General features: G+C 40.8%; 1 pseudogene; it reads left to right on the top strand.

Annotated features, from left to right (window-relative positions):
• The first annotated feature begins 825 nt into the window (after window positions 1-825).
• On the top strand, window positions 826-8,947 carry LOC147459845 (uncharacterized; annotated as a pseudogene).
• The last annotated feature ends 11,505 nt before the right edge of the window (window positions 8,948-20,452 follow it).

The raw sequence follows: 20,452 nt of genomic DNA, 5'->3' as shown, positions 1-20,452 counted from the left end.
TTGGTTAATGATAATCATCGCGTTGCACTACAGGAAGATTGGATTTAATAAATTTCTCGTCTATGGTTGTTGTTGGCCATCGTGTCGCACTGTAGAGAGGGGATAGATATTTTACATCCTTCGATCCTGAGTACTGTTGACTATCGCGTTGCACTACAGGTTGATTGGACTTAATAAATTTCTTGTCTCTAGTTATTGCTGACCACCGTGTCACACTGTAGAGAGGGGCTAGGTATTATTAATCCTTCATCTCTGACAGCCTGCTGACTTCCGCGTCACAATGCAAAGAGATTGGTATTATAGGTTTTTTTGTCTTTGACTGTTGTTGACCACCTCGTCGCACTACAGGAAGGAATTATGTATGTTTAGTTCTTTCACTAACTACTTGTTGTTATTATTGTCCATGAAATGTTTAGGTCTTTCGTTACTGCTTGTTATTATTGTCCACAAAATGTTTTTGTTTAGAACTATTTTTAATCATATATTTCTTATTTATATTTGTTCTAGATTTGTCTTAATTATATTTTATTCATGTATTTTCAGGCTTCAATCATGGTAGAGCCAAAATTAACGCGTCAGCATCGCAAAATCATTTGTGACACTCTAGTTTTGTCTCTCTATGGAGCTTCAGATGATCATTTGCGTCGGGCATTCGATCCACTGTAGGAAAAGTTTGATGATTTCATAATTGAACTTGTGAAACAGTGTTGGTTGAAACTCTGCAGTGCATTCCTTGTGTCATTTTCCCTAGCTCTACGCACCAATGGAGTAATTCATAACACAGTAAAGCAATTATTAGGCCAGGTCACTAGAAGCTTTGAGAGCATGGTTCATCCAAAAATCAAAGCCAAACCTAGAATCAAAGAGCAAATGCAGCTTGTGGCACAGCTACATTCAGAATTGAAGAGCAAGGATAAGGTCAAAGGCTCTTCAAAACATCCTAGGACAGAAGAGGATGTGCCTCCTCCTTCAGGTGTTGAACCCATAGTTGTACACCTGGATGATACTACATGTCCTCCTATCCTACACTTACTTGGGGAACATTCTATCTTTCACTTGCAAGTACCCCATTTAGGTGAAGGACGTTTTTCAAATGCGAAACAAGTTTCAGTGACCATCCTCTCTTCAAGGATCCTATCTATGCGGCAAAGATCTACAAGGACCAGATAGAAAGCAATCCGACATTACAAATTGTGCTAGAGGAAGCAACTACTACTATTGTTCAGTATCGTGGCATGATATTACCACGTGCTCTTGTTCGTTATAGCAAAAGGCCTATGTTGATCTTCAAGCTTCAGAATGGAGGTCAGCTTGAGCAGTGGATTCAGGCATGTCATCATGATGGAAGCAAGTCTGCAATCAAAGAGTTTCAACACACATCTAGAATTGTACAGCAGTTCATAGACAACATTTTGCCAATCTGCAATGCTCTTTTGCAAACAATGAAATCTGTGCATAGTCACGACTTCATTCACAATGATCTACACACTAGAAATATTATACTACATTTTGGTGAGCGAGGAGTGTATGCTAGAATCGCGGACTAGGGACAAAGTACACCATCAAGCACTTTGGCAACATTTCCCAAGCTGACAAATTTCACCCCTCAAACTAGAGCTCAATTCGAGCGAGATTATCCATGGACTATCCCTGAAAAATTCACCACCAATCCTCCTTCTTTCACCAAGGCATCTGATATATATAGTCTCTCTTAGATTCTTAGACATTTGGTTGCGTGTATTCCAGAGCCCTCTGAGGTTCTCAAACGCGAAGTTTTGAGAAATGTAAACAAACATCTTGCGAGTGGAAAACTCTCCAAACCCTTCGATAGGCCTAAAATATGGGATTTGAGTCTTTGTTTGAATGGAGCCCATAATGTTGGCTATCATGTTGTAACCAAATATGGCTTGAGGCATGTTGATAATTAGACCAGTAACAATATTTTTTGTCATTAATGGTGTGCAATGTGTCATAATATTTCAAACTAGATTTTTAATCGTACTTTCAGTTACATATTTAAAGTTCTTCAAGTGAAGGCTTTATAGTATTTCAAGTTGGAGTGCTGAAATCCTCTAAACCATCTCTCTTTTATAAGTGCTAAGACTTGTCTCATTAAAGTTTATTGTTTTGCATTTCAGGTATGGAAGATATTGCTTCCGATCAGAATGCACATCAGCCTAATGATCCTTTGCTTAATCATGCATTGGCACAAAAAATTTACAAAGAGGAAGAGATTAGGGTGGCTCAAGGAGATCTTAGCACTTTGGCTGCACCCCAAAAAGACGAGTCAGAACTTCAAGGAGAATCACTAATTTACAAGCAATGCAAACAGCTATGCCCAAATCACTTTGTACGCAATACATTATTTTGAGTTAGTGGAAATGCCAAGGTTTCCGCTACCTTGAAAGTTTCAGATTTGCAACACATTGTCCTCGCAAGAAATATCCTTTCAAGTTTATTCAAGTGTACAGATCGCCACCAAATAATAATCAAGTGGCAATTTACTTTGTGCAACAATGATATTGTTATTATGTATTGCGGCTCAAAGTAGATTAGAACAATCCTCCCACTATAGGAGGCATCGGAAAAAGGATGTCCAACTGAGAAGATTCATGCACAGGAAGCCAATCAAGAAGATCCTCCTCGCAAGAGAGGTTACACAAATTTGCCCGAAGAAACCGTAGTCATTGAGTAGCTCACAACCAAGGGCGTGGATTGGGCAAGTACCCGAGCCATGCTGCGCGCTCATATAGCAAAGCTAGAAAGAAAGTTGGCATGGTACCAGGCAAGAGTATGGGATGTTATCAAAGAAGAGATAAGCAATGAGGGTCCAAGTGATTCTTTCGATAATTCAAAATTTTGTGTATCTGATCATTTAGGGGATCTAGCCCATGATTTAAATTAAATTTCCCAAACAATATCAAGCTCTTTTTGTATCTTCAATCTAAAACCTCTTTTTGATATGTAAATCTCTATTTGTTGGAACAAATGAACATGTCGGATGTTGTTGCAATTGTGTAAGTTTTGTTCTTTCTCCCTACCTCTTTCTAGCAATGATAGAAAGAAGATGGAGAGAAAGAGAGACAATGAGAGAGAGAGAGAGCGCAGGTGATTGTGAAGCTAAACTCCACACAAATTTCACATTACAAAATTAATTGAGAATATAGTACAAACTTTATATCTCATTCGTCCCCTCAATCACAGGCACCATGTCATCAATTTCTTCAACATCTCAACATTCTGGATCAATATCTTCCAGATTCCATTCCATTTCATCATCAGATTTGAGCTCATTTGTAATTGCTTTGTGTGTTTGAAAGTGATCGAAGCTTTCTTTTGTGGCAAGTGTGACTAACTTTGCTGGCTTATGCATGAGTCGCATGTTACAATATACATACACTAAGTTCGTAGCTTGTTTAGCACTTAATCGATTTTGTTTTTTGGCACGAAAGCAAACGAAGACCAATTCTTTCACAGCTACCACTTGAGGCTGCAATAGACAATACTGATTTCGAATGACATTAAAAGGAATTCCACATGCAACAAATTCTTGCGTCCACTTAAGATGGAATTCAAGCAGCCATTGGTTATCAACAAATGCCTGATGCAAAGGAGGGCCACTTGGTGCAGGTTCTCCTCTAGTCCATGCTTCATTTTTGCTTATGTTAGCAGAGCTTGCGGTAGGATTAGAGCTACCAGCCCCAACAAAGGATGAATGACACCCTCCTTGACCTTGAGCAGGGGTCGAAGGAGGGTTTTGATCATTCTCGAGTGTCATCTCGATGTCCTTAACCATAGATGGAGCCATCATTTTGGGACCTCCCTTTTTTTCGCCCTCAAAATGTACTCTCTTTGCCCTGAGCGCCCACTCAGGAAACTTTGCTTCAATACCTCTTGGGGGGTTTTGCAAGCTGTCACGTTTCCAAGAGTTTTGTGTAAGATCCCCAATTTTTTGTTCTCTTCTAAAACTAAGAAAAATAGCTTTCAATATCTATTTTGCCAAATTTTGATTTAAGATGTTTAATTGTCAGTATTGGAAGGTTCTAAAGTAAAAAGCAAGGTCGTTTCCATGTTCCAGTATGTTAGACGGACATTTGGTTCAGTTTTGGGAAAAACCACTATTTTTAGCTTTTTCATGACTTTTATGCTTTTAGGTGCTTTTTTGCAAAATGCAAGGTCGGATCCTTAATCTACGAGTTCCGGGGAAGCTATGGTTCGATTTTCTAAAAATATGCTTTTTGAGTGCTTTTTCCGCTATTTATAACAGCTTTTCGGGATTTTTAGTGCTTTTTAGTGAAAAGCGAGTCTGCTTTCTTATTCCAGTGGATGAGGGGAACATGTGGTTCAATTTTAGAATTTTTTTTTTACTTTTTACGTTATTTTTAACTTTTAGTGCTTTTCGGCGTTTTTGAAAAGCAATGTGCGTTTTTATGATGACCTAAATGTAAAAATATTAATTTTAGTCTCCGTCGGATTTAAAAATGATCACCCGGAGCAAAAACGGGACCATATGGGATTTTTATGGAAAATATTTTTATAAAAAGCGGTACCGTAAATATGCCGGGGCAGTACGGGAAAGTCATAATTATGTCGGGATATTATGGTGTGGCATAGTCTAGCTACGATTTCCATTAGTTGGCCAGATACTGCTCGGATGGTCAATTTTGCTGTAAAAATTGAATGGTAAGTGCGAGAGTTGACCACCAAAAGCTATGCCATGTTTTTAGAAAAGACTAGAGATTTTTTCCAAAAGCTAAGGGCTATTCCAGGCTGAGAACTAGCGCCATCTTTCTGCTTGGGACACACTATAGCCTGCTGCACTTGCCTATAACTTACCGGTTAGTGCTCAGTTTTCAGTGTTGTCTATTGCTTCTACTACCTCAAGGCTATACGTATCTATTATACAGAGTGGTATAAGCTCTTCATCACCATCTCCATAAGCTCCTCTCGAGAAGAAGAAGAAGGACATTCTCTCTCTACTTGCTTATTATTTTCTCTCTCATTTCACGATGTACGTGCTCTCCGGAAGCTTTCGTGGCAGATACCTCTACGTAGTTCAACACCGCTCTCTGACGGCAAAGCAAGAAGCCTTTCGACAGTCCCTAATCGATTCTAAAGCACGGTGAGAAGCTCTAAACTCCATAGCCATCATCTCTCTCTCTCTCTCTCTCTCTCTCTCTCTCTCTCTCTCTCTCTCTCTCTCTCTCTCTCTCTCTCTCTCTCTCTCTCTCTCTCTCGTTTTTCTGGGGAGTTCCGGAGACCGAGCAAACGTTTTCGAGCAAAACAAAATCCGAGCAATACCAACCAATCTCAGAAAACAATTCACATCACACCGTACACTTTATGTATATTTTGGCAACACTTAGACACATGCAAATTGCTACAATTACACAAACAAATTTATTTCATATAGCTAAATTTACACAACTCTAGAGGCACAAGGAAAAGCTCTTCTTTTTGTACTTGTAGATGTTCGTTCTCTCTCTCTCTCTCTCTCTCTCTCTCTCTCTCTCTCTCTCTCTCTCTCTCTCTCTCTCTCTCTCTCTGTGTGTGTGTGTGTGTGTGTGTGGATGTGTGTCTCTGGGACACTAGAGGACTTGCAAAAGATGCTCTAATAGTGCACTTTTGATTGGCCATAAGTAACAAAAAAATGCAAGTTTCGTATACTATGCTTATAGAAAAAGAGTTCTAGAGAAAAGAAGGTTTAACGTTGTAGGCTGAACAATCCCAAAAGACCTAAGAGTTCTATTTAAAATTTCTTGAGCTCGAGTTCTATTATTCCAAAGGAATGAGAGATAACTAATCTACCACACGTGGGTGATAGACATGTTAATCCAATTTCCTCTTCTTATCACAAGCACACATGTACACATGCATGCACACATGCACCCACACACATCCAAGAGCTTTGAAATGCATGCACACATGCACCCACACACATCCAAGAGATTTGAAATATCTATCCTATGAGTCTTGAACTCAAAATTTATTATTCACAATAATACCAAGTTCCAAGAAGTTGAGGATCATGTGGGTACATGGTAATAGCTATAAGCATTGCTCACATAGAAAGAGATATATATTCTCTCTCTCTCTCTCTCTCTCTCTCTCTCTCTCTCTCTCTCTCTCTCTCTCTCTCTCTCTCTCTCTCTCTCTCTCTCTCTCTCACACACACACACACACACACACACACACACACACATGAAGAAAATAAGTTGGAATGAAGAAAATTTAGTGAGACAAATATAAAGTATTTCCTTCAACCTTGGTGGAATTTTCTTGTGACAAAGACCTCATGCTCTTGATCCTCTTTAGTGAGGGTGTCTTCAAAACACTCAAGTGCAGGACTAGTTGTTGTGGAGTCATCCACATCCTCTCCGGCCAATCATGGTCTTCATGCTTGCAGTGACAATCTTCGTCTCCTGAGGTAGTGTCAATTTCATCCGTATGCATGTTTCTATGCAACAACTTTGAAGAAGTGCAGGGTTCATCAACAGTTAGCTCGATCATCACCATAGCATATGCCTCTTGCATCCATTCAAAATTTTCCCCTTCTCTGTCTCTCTCTCTTTTTTATTGAGTAATTGTGTGTTGCATTTTAAAATTTGTACAAAATAAAATCTTAAAAGCTAACTGTGGCCTATATCTTAATCCAAATATTGTCACGGCCTACTCTTTTGATGGGGACATTGAAGCTTTTGAAGACTTCTCCTTTTGTCAAGTTTTTCTACAGATTTCTTAGGTAAAAGGATTTTGTGAATATTGAGAGGTACCACCATTGGCTATTGAGAGGTATCACCATTGGCTATGGTAACTCCGGTCAGAAGTTTCCCAAGCTCTTCATCATTCCTGATGGTGATTTGTATGTGATGAGGAATAATCCTACTCTTCTTGTTATCCTGTGCCGCATTACTAGCAAGCTCAAGTACCTTGACAACAACTAGGTATTATAAAACTGCGGCAAGATAGACAGGGGCCGCAAAGCCAATACACCTTGCATAGTGACCCTTCTTAAGCTATAAAATTGTAGGCTTGATAGTATCTAGGTTCCATGTTGGATGTGCTACTAGCTAGTCCATCCACAAAAGATATCAACATGCGGGCAGGCATGCCATGGATATATTGTGCCATATATAATGTCATTGAAATCTAAAACTAATCTTTTGTTTGGCTTGGTGAAGGTAGCCAAAATATTGGGGTGTGGCTTGAGGATTGTGGGTAGTATGACTCGATTGGGATTGACTGTGTGACGAGGGATAGACCTAGCAAAGCGGGGGGGGGGGGGGGGGGGGAGAGAGAGAGAGAGAGAGAGAGAGAGAGAGAGAGAGAGAGATATTAAAACTAATTTTCCCCTCTTTAATGATGCAACATGCAATGGAGACGAAGAAGGGGTGTGAGGCAAGAAGGCGGCGTCGAGACGACTATGAAGGCGGACTCACAATTCCCTGCAAGTTATTTGGTGCGCTACCTTAAGAAGGGTCGCTATGTAGAGTGCATTGACTTTGGGGCCCCTGTCTATCTTGTTGCATCATTGGTGCTTTTGTTGCTACTTTGGAGTGTAGACATCATTGTCTGTTAATGCTCTACCGACAATGGGGGATTTTCACCGCGCAGGAGAGGCATGATGTATGGGGGATTTTCACTATGCAAGAGAGGTGTGATCTCCGTGCTCCTACCACCATGCCATGTTGAAATAATGAATTAAAGTAGTCTTGTTTTGTGCAACAAAGGAGAGCTAAAAAGGGGTCTCTATTTGCCGATCCTCCTTGGTGGCACTTTGTATCATAATTGCTTTGACGAGACCAAGATGGCATTGCAGGAGTCATTTCTGGAGTTAAAACCCCCAAAAATCAACACGCGGCGCCGCGTGGTGTTTTGAGGGACTTTTAGATCAATCTTTTGGGCTACATCAGCTGCACCCTCTCCTAGCTGCCTCAGGCCACTGTGGTGCTGCAGCACTACGCCTGCTTGATGGATTCTCCTCTGCTTGCCGCCTTGTGGATTTCTACCTCATCCGCGCCCTCTTACTGTTTGAGGGCATGTGCCTCTTCATTATTCAGACCTTTAGTGCAAACTCCCAGATGACTTCAAGGTTAACGATCGCCAAGCCTACCATGCTCTGCATGCGTCTCGACCTCCTGGCTGGTCAGTCCCTTAGCTAATTATTCCTCGCCACTCCTAGCCTCGTCTCCACCTGCGTTTGCCTTGTCTTGGCCGCTCAATAATATGGCCACTGTGTCCTCTCAGAAACCACTCCTGATCTAGCAATGGGCCCTAGGATTGATCTCCCTAATGCGCGTCTTATTTCTACATAATCATCCTCTGCAATTCTATCCTTTTCTCTATATTTCACCCATTTTGCACTTGCGTTCCCATTGAAGCACCGACGTCAATAGTTTGGTAGCCTGCTTCTCCCAAAAGCGAGCTCCTCAGGAGGATAGCCTCATTTTCTTCCCAGATGAGGTCTACAGGATAGCGTTGAAGATGGGACTACCACCGCGGGTGGACATCTTGGAGTTTGCATTCAAAAAGCTTATAGGTGATTACAAGTGCAACATTTGGCCTCCTTTGATGAACAAGGATTTGATTAGCATTTGTATAACGGCATACCGATGATGTAGAAGCAGTTAGCGGTAGCGAATCTGCCAGGCTTGTGGGTGGAGGAGTTGTTTTGGGCATTGCAGGGGAGGATATAATATGGTGCAGAAAAGGATGCAAAATTGGCTCTTAACAGTGTGGAGAGGTTGGTGAGGACGGAATGAGTAAGACAAAGTTGGCAGTGGATAAGCAATACCCATTTCTCGTCAAAGATCCCGAAACGGACAGCAGTGACGTGGTGGACAGTACACTAGTAGAGCTGCTCCTAGAGTCAATATTGCCAACACTTCTCTTCTAATTGAGGGCCTTGGAGGCCTATTGCCACCACCACACAGTCCTCCTAGGCTGATCGCATAGCCTGAAGGAAACAAAAACCCCCCCAAATCAGCACGCGGCGCCGCGTGCTGTTTTCAGGGACTTTTAAATCACTATTTTATGCAAATTGAGAGAGAGAGGGTTCTCCACTGGCTTGGGTCTTTTCTAGCATTAGGAAATCTCTTTGTAGCAATGGCGCAGTCTCTAGTGTCCAAAGTTGCCTTATTTGCGGCATGGGTATCATTGCCTACCACTATCTTGGTAGCCTATTTTGCTAGCCGTTGACAAACAAAACCAAGCCATCTTGCAAATGAGGGTTTCCCATTTAGGACATCACCGGTCACAGAATGGTCAATGGAAAGTCTGGAATTCCTAGAGTAGGATATTGTAGTTGCCAATTACTTTGCTCAATAGATTATATGTAGTGTTCATTATTGGCATGGAAATGTGGATCTTCGTAATGTGGATTTCATGGAGACATCAAAGTCTTTGACATGGTTTTCTTTTGGAGCGGCTTCACCTTTGCAACTATGTAGACGCTTCAAATCAATTGTGAATTCATTATTGTTGGTAAAAGATGTCCTCTCTCTTCGTATATATATATATATATATATATATATATATATATATATATAGAGAGAGAGAGAGAGAGAGAGAGAGAGAGAGAGCTCAATACATCCTAACATTGCATGCATCCCCCCTAGCCAAAGCCATGGTTATGTAGTAGAGAACATAAATTAGCTATTGAAAATGGAGCTGCTGGGAAGGATCACAGATGAGGTGAACATAGTGAAGGACCGAAAAGGGGTTACCCTCCATTCTAAGATTAGAGGGATTAGAACCTCAATCATGGCTAGAGAGAGAGAGAGAGAGAGAGAAAGAGAGAGATGGAAGCTAGTGATGGAGACGTAAGGAGAGAGATGGGTGCTAGCTGCAAGACCTAAAGAAATCCTATTGAGAGAAAGAGTTGTCTCTTGAAAATGTAGGGAGATGAATCTTCGTGGATGGAGAGAGAGAGAGAGAGAGAGAGAGAGAGAGAGAGAGAGAGAGAGAGAGAGAGAGAGAGAGAGAGAGTTCTAAAAATGCAAGGATGGTTGAGGAAGAATGATGGCCGTAGAGAGAGAGGGAGAGAGGGAGAGAGGGAGGTCCTTCCGCACCTTTTCTCGGACGTATCTCCTATTGGCTATCTTCAAAAGATTTTGACTAATCCGTATTTTCTAAAATATGTACTACATACATACTTGATTATAGTGTATCAAATAAGGTAGGGCTACTTTACAACACAAGTAGGCAATGAAAGAAATGGCATGAGATTATGGCCAGTTGACCTCTATTTAAGAAGCATTGATGTATCCCACTCACATTCAAATATTTTGTTCATAGTCACTGATTTAATATTGATCAATGTCAAGAGGTACACAAGTCTACATCAAAGGATGGTTTTGTTGCATCTCTTAAGGAAGCATATTCACCACCTAATAGCTCTACCCCTATATCTATCCTTACATCTATAGAGCATAGTTCACATGCCTGTGTTGAATGTCTACTACATGTTCTTTAACAATATATATCCTCAAAGTAGTGCCGTTTTTTGGGTGGCTTTATAGGAGAGACCTTCTCACCTCATGTGTAGATAGTGTCTTCAGAGCACATCAATGTTGTGCCTCATGTTCCTCTATATTATCAATATTCATTTATATTCATTTTTTGTGTTGCTATGCATTTTTGGTGTGGAATTTTATGTTTCTCTTTTTGCATTTAATTTATGTCATAATCGCTCGGTTTTTTGTTTGCTCGGAAAAGCTTGCTCGGTGTTTGGTAAAACTCGTTTTTCTGAGTAGTCACCCTCTTGGTGATTGTTTTTTCACATACGAGTGCAATTATGGATCAACCGAGTATGTACAAAGTTGCCCCATGATTATTTCATCATGTTTAATACGCTGATTTACGCACATGATGCGTTTATGGTCACATGCGTGCATAAAAAGCGCTTTTTGTTTCACGGTAGGAACGTTATTTTTGTCATAAATCACAAATCGCTATGAATCAGCCCGAACCCTTTGTATCATAGATAAAACACATCATTTAGAACATTTTCTCTCTATGGTGTCATGTGAAAAACACGCACGAGCTAAGAGATATGGTCAAAAAACAGCTTATTATCCACTGCACAAACCAAATTTTTGGACTCGAGGCTCCTTGGAGAACGACTATATAGATTCACCGGATGGGCAAACCCACTTAACCAATTGAAAATCTTGATGAAACATGATGATAAATGAATTTAGATCTCCGTTATCACCTCGGGAATGCGAGTTATTAAACACTCTATAACCGGTTTTACCTACATGCATAGGGGTGCTACCAAGGGGAGGTACCATATAACGTCGTGAGTTGACCGATCTGTTGTGATATCTTTTATGGTTTGTTTTGGTGAGTTGATTTCAATTATTAGATGGCCATAAACTTATGTGGGAGTATATGGTTAAACATCCCTAACCGGATAGGCAGATATGAAGTGGTTTTCTTTTGGGGTTACCGTTTGTTGTATGAGTACCATATGGGTGAAGTGATGTGATAGAGTGATAGTCTAGATTATGGAGCTAAGATTTATGCATTGGTTTGAGGTCAAATACTTTCAATTGCATGTTTTGCATGCTCTCGAAAATGCCAAAAGTTGTTTTTTGCATATATGTGAAGTTATGGTTTATGGTTGACCTAAAGGTCGGAGCTGTTTTGCATCATGTTTATGGTGATGGAATGTTATCATATCATGTATGGGAACTCATGGATTGATGTGGATTCCTCAGATGCATGGTTGTGATTTCTTTCCACCTTCCTAGGTAAACTAGCTCTATGTGCTAGGGAGGTGAAGTGCAGATGTGATGTATCACCTTTGCATGGTTAGATGTGATCAATTAGATTTTTATATCATGGTTAGTTTCTGATCGGACTCTTTTTATGCACAGAAGAATCACGTCTTAAGGGTCACATGTGTGTAGACTCTGATTGATTGCAGGGGATGTGTCAAACTCCAAGTGTGGGAGTTGGTTCAATGTGATTATGATTCATGTTCAAGGGCTGAGATTCCCTTATGGATTATGGTTGATATTCTATGGTGTAAGCTGGTATGGCTCATGGTTTTTTTTCTGGATATGGTTATGCTGCCGAAATTTTTGCAGTTGTGTTATATTCTAAAGTGGTTATGTAGGATTGGTCGTGCCTCACCCGAGTTGGGTGGAGTGCTCACCCGTATGATGTGATCGGATAATGGTTTATGGTTTTGGGATTGGATCATGAAGTGATTTGGATGGTTTATGGCAGCCATGTAAGGGTAGAGACCTTATACAGTCTAACTACTTGGAAAAGATTGTTTGTACATATGGGAAGTGCTATTGTGATTGGGCTCATGTGTTATGTTTCTCATAGCAGTGTCACTATAAGACTAGGATCACCTACATCGCTTAGCCTTAGACTAAAGAGTCGTTGACCTGGGGCTTTGTTGGATAGTGGGTGTTGCATAGGTCTTCTTCTTTTTGTTAGGCTCATCTACACAGTTAGTGCGTCGGGGGTTGAATGACCTACACGGCTAAAGTGTCGTGGATTTTGCCTTGGCTTTGCCTAAACACCCGATGCTGGGCATCGAAGAGGCGTGGCACCTAAACTGGTATAATTGGTGTTGATACCCTACCACCTATTGGTACTTGGTATCCTTTCAAAGCTCGGGTTCATAGAGGGAGGCGAAGCGGCCTCAGCTTATGTCTAGCTCAGGTAGGTTGGAGGTGCTCTAGCTCGCTCTCAGCGAAGTGAAATTCTCTTTGTCCGCAGTAGAGAGGAAGTGGATGGGTGGACCGGTCAATCCCTACACCAGGGTCTGGTGCTTTGCTAGTTGTTTTGTCATAAACTTTTTGATGTTATGGTATACCTTGATTTTTTCATTGCATTAATACATGGTTGCCTGTTCCATTTAGATGGGCATTTAAAGATTCTTTGTTGTCATCTTCTCATGTCTTTGTGCACTCTATTTCACCCTCCACTATATTCTCTCTCTCTCTCTCTCTCTCTCTCTCTCTCTCTCTCTCTCTCTCTCTCTCTCTCTCTCTCTCTCTCTCTCTCATCCCGCAACACAGTGTACACACCCTCCACAATGTTATATTTTTCTTGATTACGCTTTCATTCATAACACCCATTCAGGGGTAGCAATAGTCTCTAGGTACCTCTGGATGCCGTCTGGCTAATGCCTAAACTCCATGCTTGGTCGGATGTTGAGAACTCCTCCCCTGCAAATGCTTTCGCAACTCTAATGTATATTGAAAATTGTATAAAAGTGTAAATTGTATATTATGTGCATAGAACCTTGGGGAGGGGTATCTCTCACCTGGTATCAGAGCCAATTCTTAAGGTTATGGGGATAAGTCGGGTTAGTTATGCATCATGCACACATTCATGCATGTTGTTTGAGAAAAGATATTGTATTCATAATGCATCTATAAGTGACATTGGTTGGTTGTACTTGTTTGACTTGTCTTCTTGAGTGGGAGTGTTTGGTTTGAGTTATGGTTGAAGAGTTCAAACAATGTCTTTGTAATTTTCTTTGAATGTTTGTTTTGTAGTAACAAATGGCTCCCAGTGTGACGTCTGAATGCTTTAGCCATAGGAATGAGGTTTTGACCATAGTGTTCAATAATATGGTGATACGATTGTCCAAGAATGAACGAAAACTCTTTTACTTAGAAATTGGGACCAAAATCTTTGGCATGCCAGGAAGCACAACTTGTTGGAAGAGTGTTGACCATAGTTACCTTATCCGTCACCAAGAACCCTTCCGTCAATTCTTCATCTATATTGACGACAGTCCAAGAGATTGGTTTGTCAACCTCATACTACTTCAACTCAGAATATGGCTAGGCCTAGAAGACATGTTCTACTACTTGGCGATGCGTTCCCAAATGTTAAGAACTGCCGAAGTCGCTAAGAAGTTTAAAGCTCTTGCAGCTAGCATAGGAAAAGAAAAGTTGGAATATAACTACAAACCACGTTTTCGTGTGGGAGGTCTGAGAGAATACCCTGTTATGAGAGTTAAAAGAATATTTAGAGAATTAGCTCCAAGACACCCATAATATTGTAATGAAATCATAAAAATCAAATTTTGATAAATAAAAAGAAGCGTAGACTCAGTTTTGGTTCACATGTGTACTAGGTTTTCTCTCTCTCATTGTCTTATTTTAGATGGATCTTCTTAATTGTCTCCTCTCGAGTGACTTTGCACAAAGAGTCTTTTTCAATTATGCGGTTGGATTCAGTTTCCATTGGGGAATTGAAGTGATTCGAGTTTCAAAGGGGACTAGAGATTACCCAACACTTACGTAGCATGGGAGTTGTATGTTGAAGCTCAGCCTGAACATCAAACACAAGTGCCTGATAGGTTTATGACCAATCCACAGCTTTGGGTGAAGGAAAATATCCAAGAAGGCGATGTTAAAGTGCAAGGATATGTTCTTTACCTTAACTTATGCTCTCTTTTGGACATACCGAGTCGTGAACTCATACTTAGAAAGAAGGCCCTTATATTAAACCAAAGATATGGCTTTTGTGAGAAGGTCATAATCAGAGTATGGAAGAAGTCGAATGGTGGCAACCATTTCTATTATGTACCCCATGATTGGTTCAATAGAGTCTATGGACCTATCCTCAAATACGACCCTCACAATGTCACCATTACCATTGATGACTACGAGAAACCAAGGTGCATTGGCGACTATGCCTGAGCACAACCAATAGTAGTGAACTCGAGATACTTCTACATAAATGATGTAAACGAACGACATGCTCATGTGAATTGCTTTACTGGATTATCACCCAAGAATGTATCACGAGGGGAAGAATGGTACAAAAAGAAAGACGTGAATTTTAATGACAAGTTGAACTGCTACACTTTGACATCCGAGATTTGAATAAGTATAGGGGTAGAACCTCATTTATAAGAACCAAAAATTGGTTCATTGGACCCTTTCGTATTTATGTATCTCCCTACTAAGAAACACTATGTATCTTTTTGGTCTTCTGCGGTTATAAAAATTTGATTTTGATATAACACATATTGATTTGAGGATATAAAATTGAGTTTGAATCTTGGTATTATCATTCTAACTAACTTGAGTGATGGGGTGTGTGTGTAGATGATTGACATCTTACCTCGAGGGATATGGGCAGATATACTCTCTCGCCTTACGGTGGAGGAGCATTTCCAAATTGGAGTGGAAGTACAAAGACTTTTCACTACCACGCACAATGGGAAAGAGAAGAAAAGGTTGATGTCTACGGATTTCATTTTACCAAATACCTTCTGAACACTACAAAAGGTACTTCACATTAGCAACGCTCGTAGTGCGACGCTCAAAAGTGAAAATTCACGGCGTCACTATTTTCTTTGTTGCATAGTGACGCCTATAGCGACGCCCATAGCGACACCGATAGGGGTGCAAAATAAATCGAGAGCGCTAGAAACTCAGATCTCAGATCTGAGTTTTTGGTGCTCAAGAAAAGCTCTCCCTCTCTCTCTCTCTTTATTCCCCACACACACACACACACACACACATACAAGGAGAGGAAGGAGATCCAGGTATGCTCCTTCCCTCTCCTCTCTCTCATGTTCCCTTCCCCTCTTTCTCTCTCTCTCTCTCTCTCTCTCTCTCACACACACACACACACATTGTGTCTTTGAAAGAGAGAGAGAGAGAGAGAGAGGAGAAAACAAAGAGAAAGAGAAAGAGGAAGAGAGAGAGAAAACAAAAAACAAAGAGAGAGAGAGAGAGAGAGAGAGAGAGAGGGGGGGGGGGAGAAGACGAAAAGAGAGAGGTAAGGGGAGAAAACAAAGAGAGAGAGAGAGAGATAAAGAACGTAGAGAAAATATGAAATGAAATGTTATATTAAGATTTATGATTAAGTTAGATTTAAAATTACATTTAATTAAAATTAGGTTAGATTAAGATCTAAGATTAGGTTAGATTACATTTAAGTTATATTTAAAATTTATGCTAAATTTAAATTAGGTTAGACTTAACATTATGTTATGATTTAAATTAGATTTAAGATTAGGTTAGATTACATTTAGATTTATGTTTATCTTGATTTTAAGATTAAGTTAGATTTAGATTTACGTTAGATTAAAATTAGGTTAGATTTAAAATTAGGGCAAGATTGAAGATTAGCTAGCGAGGTTAGATTTAAGTTAGATTACATTTAGGTTTAGGATTTAAGATTGGATTAGATTTAGGTTTATGTTGAGTTTAAAATTAGATTACATTTAGATTTAAGATTAAAACAAGATTTAATATTAACTAGATTAGATTTAGATTTAAGTTAAATTACATTTAGGTTTCGGTTAGATTTAAGATTAGATTAGATTTAGGTTTATTTTGAGTTTAAGATTAGATTAGACCTAGATTTATGTTTGATTTAAGATTATATTAGATTAGATTAGACTTAGATTAGATTTTAGTGCATGTCAATGAAGGCTTTACCAAAGAGCAAACACTAGTTACACAACAATATGTATATTCCCATCAGAATCTGACACCTATTAACTCACACACTAACCATATTCAATTAGCCATGGATCACCATATGTTCAATTAGGTTAAATTTAAGATTAGATTTTGGATTTATTTTTTATATTAAAGTCTACCTTTGGGATTACGAAAAAAAATTAGAGTTAGGCGAACGGTGATCCCTCTCTTCCTCTCTACGGATGCGACCTTAAGTTGGAAAGCTTTCAACGGCATGATACTCAAATTGGAGGCCAACATGTAATGTGTTAAGTAATCGCTCGAACAAAGATCTATTGTGAAGAGATGTTAAGATGCTGCGAATTGCTACAGCTAGAGAAGAGGCAAAGAGGTTTTGTCCACTACATGCACTATCATGTAGACGTGGGTGTGTAGATTTCTCGTACCCACAAATATAGGCATTGACCAATAAAGACAAGATTATAACCTGGTGGTTCTGATCTCCGTGCACCCTCTAGACCGAGGCGTGCGGGGATTGGACATGATTAGAGAATGTGAGGTAGTTTACAGTGTGAACAAAGAGAGAGAGAGAGAGAGAGAGAGAGAGAGAGAGAGAGAGAGAGAGAGATAAGACGGAGGTATGCCAATAGAAGATTAAATTTATGTTCATGTTATAAGGTTTTTACATTCATTATGATTAGTGACGAGGATGTGGGTCCGTCCAACCAAAACACCTATCTCTCAACAAGGATCTTATGTCCTTGTAATCAATGCAAGCATGATGTGCGACAGACAAGACGTGTTTCTTTGTAGCACATTCGTAAATTTGGCGAGTTTGATCCATCTATTATAGATCGAGTTGTTGCCAATTATAACTCATTGGACTCTGACTGGCCAACAAGCAGCAATCTTGCAACCCAATAGACGTGTTCGTAGGCACTTTGGTCAAGCAGCATACGTGAGGCCACAAGATGTAGCCTCTGACAGCTCGAAGGATGATCGTGCAGACCACATTCTCAACAAGGTAATGTTTGAGCCTGAGATCGATGAAATGATCAAGAAGATCATGGATTTAGAAAGGCTTATCTATGATGATATGAAAACTGAAGCCAATACGCCATTTTATATTTAATAAAAAAAACTATAGATGTATAATGATCTGATAGATTACTTACACAACTGTACCACATTTTTTTCATTGTGTAGATTGCTCAAAGAGCACATACTGCCAGCAGATAATGTGATGCCAGATTCCAGAGAGGAAGCAAGAAATATCTTGCAAAACTTGGGGATGGATTACAATTCGATTCACGCTTGTCCTAACGACTGCATTCTTTTCATAGGGGAATACATATACATGGAGAAGTGTCTGATATGTGATTCCGAGAGATATTGAGTAGATTTCCATGGACAAAGTTCCACAAAAGGTTTTACAACATTTTCCTCTGCTTCCTCGCATCAAGCATTTCTTCAAATGTAAGTCCATCGCCACCCTAGCATCATGGCATGAGGAGAATAAATCTTCGGATGGTGTGCTATGGATTCCTGCAGATTGCGTAGCCTGGAAACATATAGACAAAACATGGCCGGATTTTGCCAGGGAAGCTTGAAATTTGCACCTAGGCCTGGCTATGGATTGCGTAAATCCATTTGTTCAAAGATCAACCTCTTACAGTGTATAGCCCGTTGTCATCGTCAACTACAACATTCCCCTGTGGTGGTTGACTACCAAGAAGGGGCACCTGTGGCTAAGCTTGATTGTGCCGGGGTGGTATAAAGTGAAGAATATGAATGTGTATCTTCGTCCACTATTGGAAGAGATACAACAATTGTGGATTGGCATAGAAGTGGTGGATATGAGCCAACACACAGGTCGACGGAATACTTTGATTAGAGGCATTCTAATGTGGACCATGCATGACTATCCCGGACTAACAGAATGCTCAGGTGATTTACACTCAAACTCAAACATTGTAAATCTTGGTTTTTCTCAAGCGTATCTATTGTCATGTGTATACATGCAAGGCCTCAAACAAGCGGATACAGAGCATGTGTCACATGTGGACCTAGACTTAATGCACGCCGGGCGCCCTCATTGAAGAAGCAAATCTATGAAGGTCATCAAGTGTATCTTCCAAAGAATCATGTGTTACGTGACGGCTTTTTGGGAAGAGAGCCACCGAGGATGTCTGCACAAGCATGGTTAGAGCAGAAGGAGATGTGTGATGACGGTTTGCCCCCAGGGATGAAGAGACTCTCTCTATGTACGAGTTACCATATTGGCCCAGACTCATGATCAATTACTTGCTCGATCCAATGCACATATTCAAGAATGTGGGTAATCTGCTGTGGGACCATCTGATCGGCAAGAAAGATACTTTGGGAGCCAGGGTTGACCTTATAAATGTGGATCATATGGAGCAATATTGGTCACAGACAACATCCGATGGATCGATAAAACTCCCTAAAGCGCCATGGATTTTGACAGGAGCCCAAGAACACAACGTAAAAGAGACCATTCGATCCGTGCAGACCCCCACTGGCATAATGCATTCACTCCGAACGTGTTTCACTAAAGAAGGAAAGCTTACTGGTTGAAGTCACACAACTGGCATAAAATATGTCAGGTATGTTTGAAGTGGAATATATCATAGTGGGAATTGTGTAACAAATTCGTTTGTGGACTTTAATATCATTGCTAGACGTGTTTGGCAGTTTATTTTACCGATGGCCATTGAGAGATGTTTGTCTCTTGACGTCCGTAACACAATCTACAAACTTGCAAAGTTGGTGCAATGGATCTCACAAAAGGAGATCAATGTAGACTCCATACCATTCGCCAAACTAAACGCTGCGGAGGTTGTGTGCATGTTTGAGAAACACTTTCCTACTACCATGCTAACCATTCAGGTGCATCTTCTTGTTCGCATAGTTGATGAGGTGGAAATAACTGGCACAATATATTCCAGATGGATGTTCTTCTTAGAATGTTTCATGAAAACACTCAAGGAATATGTGCGTCAGAAGGCACGTCCAGAGGGTAGCATGGCAGAAGGTATGGATGATGATGAGTTTCTTTCTTCTTTGTCACCCCAGCAGCGGAGGTGGTACAAGGATCGTCATCGCTCTAGAGCACCATCACGTCGTTCTATTCCTTTAGTGTCTCCCTCTGTTTCGGATCATTCAGCATGCTCCGAATCTTTGGTGTCAACGAGATGATCTTCACACTCGTCTAGGCACCGATGCTCTAGTGGTGACGGCGGCGGTTGTTGTGGGGAGCCGTTGATGCCTCAACACCTCCTTGTGTTCGACAAGGCTCTTTACCTTCCCCTTCTTTGTCCGCCCCAACACCAGCCACGGCATCGCCATCTATGCCAGGTTTTGCACGGCCATCAGCCGTTCCTAGCTACACACCACTACCTACTCCTCTGGGAGTCACCCCAGTCCACAGTCCTCGCTTCGGGGCCCAGACTCTAGTGGAGACACCTGACATCCGTAACCCCATCGAGACGCCGCTAGAGACCCCTGCCGAGACACCCAGGTTCACGCATCACAGGCGAGAGGGCTTGCTGTACTCCATCGACATCAGCGGCGGCATCATCTTGGATGATGAAGGCAAGAAGGTGATCTCGTGCATGCGCGGTCTTTGCTCTCAGGTGTTTAGACACTACATACTAAACACCTGGAGTGAAGTGCCAAGTGAATTAAAAGACAGAGTCATCAGTATGTTTCATGACGAGTTTCCCGTGTCAAGTCGGGATGAGCACTTCAATGAAGACCAGATGAAGGTTCGAATGCACGAATATTGCAAGCACAAGCATTCTGAAGTACAAAAAGCAATAAACCATGGGTGGAACAAACTAGATTGGCTGGCCAAAGAAGATTGGAAGAATGCAAAGCGAGCAGCACCCGAGAATCCTACAAGTGGAAGCAACAAAAGGAGGTAGCCAAAGCGCGAGTAGAGGTAGGGAGCTCGCACCACTTGGGGAGCAGCGGGTGGGCATCATTTGAGGATGATTTTGTAAGTGTTT

This window comes from Adiantum capillus-veneris, chromosome 4 (genome assembly GCF_014529385.1).
Source record: "Adiantum capillus-veneris isolate H3 chromosome 4, ASM1452938v2, whole genome shotgun sequence".
NCBI classification, from domain to species: domain Eukaryota; kingdom Viridiplantae; phylum Streptophyta; class Polypodiopsida; order Polypodiales; family Pteridaceae; genus Adiantum; species Adiantum capillus-veneris.
Note: the sequence above shows the minus strand (reverse complement) of the source record. Positions and strands in the feature narration are given on the sequence as shown.